Raw genomic sequence first — 8033 nt, 5'->3', positions numbered from 1 at the left:
TCGGCGTCGGAAATACTGCTCACCACGGCTTCGGTGTTTCTGGCGCTCTAGTCACTTCATCAGGAGTGCTGGTAACTGCCTCTGGAACATCATCAGGTCTCTCAGTTTCAGCATCTCGTATTGGCCTTTCAACCTCTTCACTCGATATATCTCTGGACAGGTACCTTTTTACACCTGATACATTTCTCTTATACAGGACTCCAGTCGGAGACTTGACTGTCACCATACTGCCACTTCTGGATACGACAGTATAGGGTTGATGGTAATAAGGTGTGTCTAGCTTACCACCAGTTTCATGCCTCACTAGAACAATATCTCCTGGCATGATGTCTGAATACTTGGCTCCACGTTTCGAATCTGTGTACAGCTTTGCTGCACCTTTCTTTTCAGCATCGTGGTCCCTCATCTCCTGGTTGTCTCGGATTTCCTTTATTTCTGGCATTTTTGTGCGGATTTTTCTCCCAAAAAATGCTTCTGCAGGACTTTTTACAGTGGTTGCATGAGGCGTTGCTCGATAGACAGCCACATAAGATAGCAATGCTTCTCGCCAATTTTGTCCTTCTGCGTGTGCAATCCTCAATCGTTTTTCAATGGACTGATTTTGTCTCTCTACTTCTCCGTTGGCTTGCGGCCATTTCGGAGTTACTTTATGATGGTGGATACCTGTTGTCCTCATGTATTCCGCAAATGTCTCTGAAATGAATTGTGGACCATTGTCAGAGTATAATGTAACAGGTAATCCATATCTTGCGAATATCTCTGCTAACGCTTGTATTGTTTTTTCAGTGGTTGTGGACTTCAACACCACGTACTCATAGTATCTGGTGTAGTAATCTATCACTACCATAATTGATTCACCCGTCGGTAAAGGTCCAAGAAAATCAACAGCTACGTCGATCCATGGTCCTGTCGGAAGTTGCGTACTCCGGATCGGTTCTGGCGGATTACTCCTACTTGTGATTTGACATCCGTGACAAGTTTTAACAAATTTCTCTGCGTCTTTATCACAACTTGGCCACCATACCTTGGTCCTGAGGTTTTGCTTGGTACCAACAATACCTAGGTGTCCTTCATGCGCTAAGGATACGATCTTCGGTCTCAATCTTTGCGGTATCACCAATCTGAAACCTCTCAATACACACTGTCCGATGCAACAAAGTTCATCTCCAATGGGAATGTAAGCCTTGTGAGTACACTTGTCCCATTGTCCACTCTGTATGCATTCTCTTACTTCCATGAGTTCTGGATCACGTTCGGATTGTCTCTCGACTTCCTTCGTAGTCACAGCTTTCAGTGTCGCCTGAATAGCTACGAAGCGTAGAAAGCTCTCTGTTTCTGTTCCCAATTCTGACTTGGATTGTGGACCACCATCCTTCACCAATCTGGACAGCGGATCAGCAATGTTTGCTTTCCCTGCAATGTGGATTACTTTATATTTGTAGGGTTGTAGTCTGAGTACCCATCTCTCTATTCTGGCACATGGTTTGGATCTAGGTGCATAGATCACCTCTAATGGCTTATGATCTGTGATGAGTTCAAATTCAATGCCGTATAAATATGCATGGAACCTCTCACAGGCCCATACATGTCCGAGTGCTTCTTTCTCTGTCTGAGAGTATCTTCTTTCCACATCTGATAATGATCTGCTGGCATAGGCGATGATTCGTGGTCCTCCATCATGCATCTGGACCAACACGGCTCCTAAACCAACCGGGCTGGCATCCGCTATGACTGGTTGATGCCGCCGGATCGTAATATTCAAGAGTTTTTGCATCTATCAGGCTTTGCTTCAGCGCTGTGAACGCTTTCTTCTGCTCAGATCCAAAATGAAATGGTACACCTTTCCTGGTTAGTTTTCTTAGTGGTTCTGCCACTGTAGCGAGATTAGGAATGAACTTTGCACAAAAATTGACCAATCCCAGGAAACTCCTCACCTCTGTTGCGTTCTGAGGTGCACGTGCCTCTTCAATAGCTTTCACCTTGGCCTCTGCAGGGTTTAGTCCTTTCCGTGTAAGTCTGTGTCCCATGAAGTCCATTTCTGACACACCGAACTGGCACTTGTTTCCATTCACGGTAAGGCCTGCCTCCTGTAGTCTAGATAGTACACGCCTCAACCGTTTGTCATGCTCTTCCTTCATTGGTGCATGGACTATGATGTCGTCAGAAATGTTGGCAACTCCAGGAATGCCTTGAATCACTCGATGGATTTCATACTGGTAGATCTCCGAAGCTGCATTAATTCCAAATAATAGTCTCTTGTAACGATACAATCCACAGTGAGTCACAAATGTTGTTACATCTCGGGAACCTGGATCCAGCTCTAATTGATGATAGCCCCATTTCAGATCATTTTTTGAGAATATCTTGCTGGTAGTTAGTTTTTGAAGTATTTCTTCCACTGTTGGTATAGGGTGTCGTTCTCTAATTATAGCTTCATTGGCCATTCTCATGTCAACACATAGTCTTATGTCACCCCTTGGTTTGGGCACAATCACTACGGGACTGACCCATTGTGTCGAATGTTCCACCGGTTCAATAATGTCTTGTTCGATCAATTCTTTAATTTTGGCTTCGACTTTCCCACGAAGTTCAAACGGAGTTCAGCGCATTGGTTGTGCCCTGGGTTTGACCGTTTCATCTACCGCTAGCTTCAATTGTCGACCTTTCAGCTTTCCTACTCCTTGGAAGACTGCGGGGAATTCTTGCTTCATATCCTCGTATGACTGAATTGAATTGACACAAGCTCCAATACGAAGTATTCCCAGGTCTTGCGCTGTGGTTCTACTCAGCAATGGTTCTCCCCTCTCTTCTATGACCATAAACTCTGCTTCGGTGTACTTATCTCCAGCTTCTACAGTTGCAGTAAAACATCCAATGGTCTGCAATGGCTTGGTTGCTGTGTATGGATACAGTTTCTTGGAACACTTCTTTGAGGTACAGATGATCTTTTTCCTTTTCAACTTCTCCCATAAATGTCGATCAATCACATTACTGTCACTGCCTGAGTCTACAATGACCTGCACTGTCACTCCACCAATGATCACTGGGATCTTCTCATGACGTACTTCATTCAACGTAAATTGTAACAACTCTGTCCCTCCTGGGTATCATCATCGTCACCGTCTATCTGGCGAATGGTATCTTTCTTTCCAGGATACTTTCCTTTCCCCCAGGCTTTGCCTTTGGAAGTTGTACTCTTCCTCTTCTGGTCTGCATTGGACTTGCTTTTGCACTTCTTTGCAAAATGGTCCTTACCTCCACACTTTCTGCAAACTTTGCCTTTGGCTGGGCAATATGGGTCTTTTCCAAAGTGACCTCGGTTTCCACATCGATAACACTCCACGTCCTGTGTCGGCGTATATCTTGGCTGATTATGGCGATGTGAGAGCCTCTTAATTTGCTGGCTTGAGTTGTCTTTCAGGGTCATGGTACGAAATTGCCCTTCAACAGCCTCTAATGCAGCAGCAATGGCTAAAGCATCGGTGAGTTCCAACTCACTCCCTCTTTCCAGTAGACGTCTTCTGAGTTTATCTGATCTGCAGTGCTGTACGACTTGATCCAATAATTGGTTGTCCAAATCAGCTGGCATGTAATTGCATCCAACAGCTAGCTGGCGTAGTCTCGTCACGTACTGAGCAATTGTCTGGCCATCTTCTTGTCTCGTTCTCCGAAACAAATGGCGTTGAAATGTAGCATTCGGTGTCACTACATAGTGTGCATTTAATGCATCTACCGCTTTCTGGTACTCATCCTTTCTTCCAGTATTCAAAAGTGTCTTAAATGTTGCCCGAACTGAGGGTCCTGCAGTGAAAAGAAGTAATGCCCTTCTCTGCGCTTTTTGTTCAACTGTACCGGTATCTAGAAATAGGCCACGACTGTCGGCGTAGGATTCAAATTCTTCCAGCCATGCCTTCCACTTCACACTTACAGTGCTTGCATCACCTGTTGGGTCAAAATGAGCAATTCCACTATGTGTTAGAAAGTCACAGTTTGCACCAGCCATGAGGAAATATTCCAGCCCCAAAAGTACTGAGACTCAGAGAGAATTCTTATCACCTTTTTTCTTCAAGCTTCTTTCATCCTCGTCGCCAATGTCACATTTGTGGCCCGAAATGTGAAGTTAATAAAACATTAAACACAAGTTTATCAGGTAAACTTCTTTGGGTCTTTATTCTCCCGTTTCCTTTGTTCTCCTGCTTGTGTTCTTATCTCTCTCTCATACCACGTGACTTCCGGTACATCTCATACATATTCATTATCATTACAAGTGTCTGCAATGATTTTCCCTAGGGCTCCAGTTTCCTCCCACCATTTGAAATGTAATGGGTGATGTAGGTCTATGAATCGTTCAAATCAATCTGTTCTAAAGTTGGGTGTCAATGGGCAGCATGGGTTCATTGACCAAAATGGCCTGTTTTTGTGCTGTATGTCTAAATATAAAATTAAGAAAAAAATCCTCCTTTGTAGCTGACTTCCCCCTCCTCCAAGCTCAGGCCCACACATCCAACTGCCTGCTCTCCTTTGTGCCTCTTCATTCATGGTCATGATTTGCAGACACTATCAGAAGCCATCAGCACTCACAGGCTCGCAAGAGTCCTGCTCTTCAACTTCCTCGGGTGTTTGTGGGGGTTCAGCATGACATTGTAAACCTTGGAAAAAGTCTACAGATGTCTGATGGGGTGTGCTGCATCACAGCATGGTATTGGGGCATCAATATCTCTGAGCGAAAATCCCAGCAAAAGGTAGCGGACACAACCCAGCACATCTCAGGCAGAACTCTCCTTGCCATTGAGAACATGTACATGAAACATTGCCATTGGAGAAGAGCAGCAATCATCGAGGTCCTATACCACCAGGACATGCTCAGTTCTTGCTGCTGCCATCAGGAAGGAGGTTCAGATGCCACAAGACTTGCACCACCAGGTTCAGAAGTAGTGTCAACTTGCAGAATTCCTGAACAATGGATTCATTCAGAATCTCATTTAAAGACTCATATTTTTCTCATTATTTATTGCCATATATAAATATATCTGCATTTGCACAGTCAGCTTGTTTCCAGTTTTTTCCTTCTTTGAGTACAGTTTACAGATACTGGTGATTAGAAATTCTGCCTGGCCCACAGGAAAAGAATCTCAGTGTTGTATATGATGTCATAGATGTACTCTGACTATAAATTTGAATTTTGAACTCTGCATTATGTCTGGAAATCATGAAATTAAAAGTATAGTACAAGTTAAGGCAGAACAAAAGTATTTATTGAAGTTATTGCAATTCATAAAGTGCTGGAAGAACTCAGTAGGTCATACATCTTCCGGATGTATTGTTGCTCCAATCTTCCAGAATCTGCAGTGTGGCGACTATTTTCCTTTATAATCTCTTGAAGGATATCACATTGTTGTTGCTGTTGTTGTTGTTGTTGTTGATGAATACGACTCATTCAAACAAATCCGTACTAAAGTTGAGTTGAGTTTTCCAGAGTTTATTCAACATTGTTAACGTGATCATCAGTTCCTATACATTGGTACAAGCCATTAAACATTGTTAGGTGGCGCTAAAACTTTATTAGACGGTCAATAAAAATTGTTGGACATTCTAATTCCTTACTATTTCATAGAACAAATGAAACTAAAGCTAACAGGTATAATTTCTAACAAGCCGTAAGACCTTGGCTCGAAAACATTGCTAGGAGAGACTCAAAAAGATACATAAAAAATCACTTGAAAGTCACAAAACAGAATTTTCTTACATGAAATACATTTTAACCCTTACAATACTGGCCTGTAATTATTATGTTAAAAAAAATAATTGCTATCATAAAGAAAAAAAATCAAACATAGTACAGTAGTGTATCTGTTAAATGTCCAAAAAAAAAGAAAGTAAATTAATGAAGTTTCCTGCTTCTTGTAAAAGACAGATTTTGAAAATTGGGCTGTTCAGATAGCCAGATTTAGTCTTGATCTGAACTTGATGTACAAGCCCTCTTTTGTCCTGGATGGTATCAACAATCTTCCACATCAACCAGTTTCCAGGCACTGAATGGTCCATGATGATCACGATGTCCCCAGCTGTGGAAATATGCCTGATCTTAAACCAATTTTTGTCCCTCCTGCAGAAGTGGAAGCTATTCTTTCACCCATCTTTTCCGGAACAAATCTGATATAAGTTGCACATGCTTCCACCTGCGGCGACCATATATGTCTTCCTTCTGAAACTGCCCTGGTGGGAACGAAGGTTTACATTTAAGAATATTCATTCCATTTCTCAGTCTTGAAATTTCATCTGCAAATCTCTTCCTCTATCAAAAGCTGATTCTCTCCATTTCAGCATCAATCAATTCTTTAAATGTGAGGCTGTTCTTTCCTTGAGTCCCAAGATTACCTTTCACTTTTTGTGTAGATCTCCTTGATGGATGTTATCCGATTGAAATTGAGCGGGACCATTGCTTGTTTGTTTGTTCTGTCTGCTACGATTCAGAAATCATCTTTTAAATCTGAGCATCCACGCTGTTGCCTTTTTCAAATGATTCCAGGATGAGAAGTAACTGATTAAGAGGGTAACTGGATCCATCTGCTCAGACATTATCCAAAGGATTTGCAGTCTTGCTCCTGATTTCAGGGTCCTCTGGTAACATTTCTTTCATCAGGATATTGAGGCCACTCTCTTTGAGGCTGTAGAAGAAAGCAAGGCCCGGACTCACATTTCATTCCTCAGAAAAGACTTGACTTTCAAACATCGGGAAGCCAGATCAGCAGGATTATTAACTGCATTAACGTATCTCCACTGTATGGGACTTGAGACTTTATCAATTTCAGAGATTCTATGAGCCACAGAAGTTTGAAACCTTGTGGTTTTATTGTTGATGAATTTGAGCACATAGGTGCTGTCAGTCCAAAATATGGAGTCTGTTAGTTCCATTTGCAAACTCTCTTTTCAACATTCTGCTCACATGGTCATCAACTCCATTTGTGGGATCGTAACTGGTTTCAAAGAAACCACTCTAGCCTTTCCCATTGCAGATTCACAATGTACCTGATCCTTGTTATCATGCAGTAACAGGTAACTAACAGCTCCGTAACTGTCTTCACAGGCATCAGCAAATTTATGCAATTGAGAAGATACAGTTTCAAAATTTACACAGACAGGCAAAACACATTCCATTTTACTTAAAAAAAAGTGATTTTCTCACTATGCATCCTCTTTCCAACTGTGTGCCCTTTTCAAAAGCAGGCTTATTATGATAGGACAAATATTTATTCACAGCAGGCAAATGTTCAATTTCCTTAATTCATTTACCTGCCTCTACCAGAGAGGTGGTAAATTTACTTTTTAAAATTTTAGTTGAGGATATGATTTGACCTCTCAACTTCTTTACTTACTGTTTGAGTACCTTTGATATTGGATCTGAGACAAAGTCCACTCGGCCTTCAATGAACTTCACCAAATCTTTAAAAGTAGCCATTTCATCACATCTTTTTCTGGTATTCCACAACTGAACTGTTCCCATCCGGTTGGGTAATCTATTTAAAATGATTAGCATATTAGTAGGTATGTCAAGCTCTCGTAGATGGCCGATCTCCGTCATGAAGTTGCAACATCCTATTAGAAAAATGGCATTTGCTTGTAAACCCTTTGCATCATCCAGTCTTATTGCCAACCATGAAAGAGCCTCTGTACATAAGCTGTATAAATTTTATATTTGTTGCCAAAATGCTTCTTTAGTAAAAACTTAGCCTTTTCGAATACTTCGTTTGGGTCCATAAAATAGCAACTCTTTACGAGATCTTGTGGTTGTCCACTTGTGAACTGTTCCAAATAATATGGACAATCCTCTGAGTTTTGACTCTTGACCTCAATACCACGTTCAAATTTTTTCATAAACAATTGGAGCTGAAGTGGGTCACCATCAAAACCTGGAATCTTTCTCTAGAGCAGAGAAGAGAGAGACTGCAACTTAATGAGCGATGCAGCCATTTCATCGTATCATGTCTGGCCATAAGTTACTTTATTCTATTGCCTGTTGGGAGAGGGTCATA

General features: G+C 41.7%; 1 long non-coding RNA gene across 1 annotated transcript; it reads right to left on the bottom strand.

The window, feature by feature from the left end:
• Positions 1-5233: 5233 nt before the first annotated feature.
• LOC138739877 (uncharacterized) lies at positions 5234-7511 on the bottom strand. Its single transcript, XR_011342513.1, has 2 exons — positions 7377-7511; positions 5234-5511 (listed from the first exon to the last, which is right to left on the bottom strand). It is a non-coding gene; the product is annotated as an uncharacterized lncRNA (long non-coding RNA).
• Positions 7512-8033: the final 522 nt, after the last annotated feature.

Source organism: Narcine bancroftii, chromosome 7, assembly GCF_036971445.1.
Source record: "Narcine bancroftii isolate sNarBan1 chromosome 7, sNarBan1.hap1, whole genome shotgun sequence".
In the NCBI taxonomy this organism is placed as follows: domain Eukaryota; kingdom Metazoa; phylum Chordata; class Chondrichthyes; order Torpediniformes; family Narcinidae; genus Narcine; species Narcine bancroftii.
Note: the sequence above shows the minus strand (reverse complement) of the source record. Positions and strands in the feature narration are given on the sequence as shown.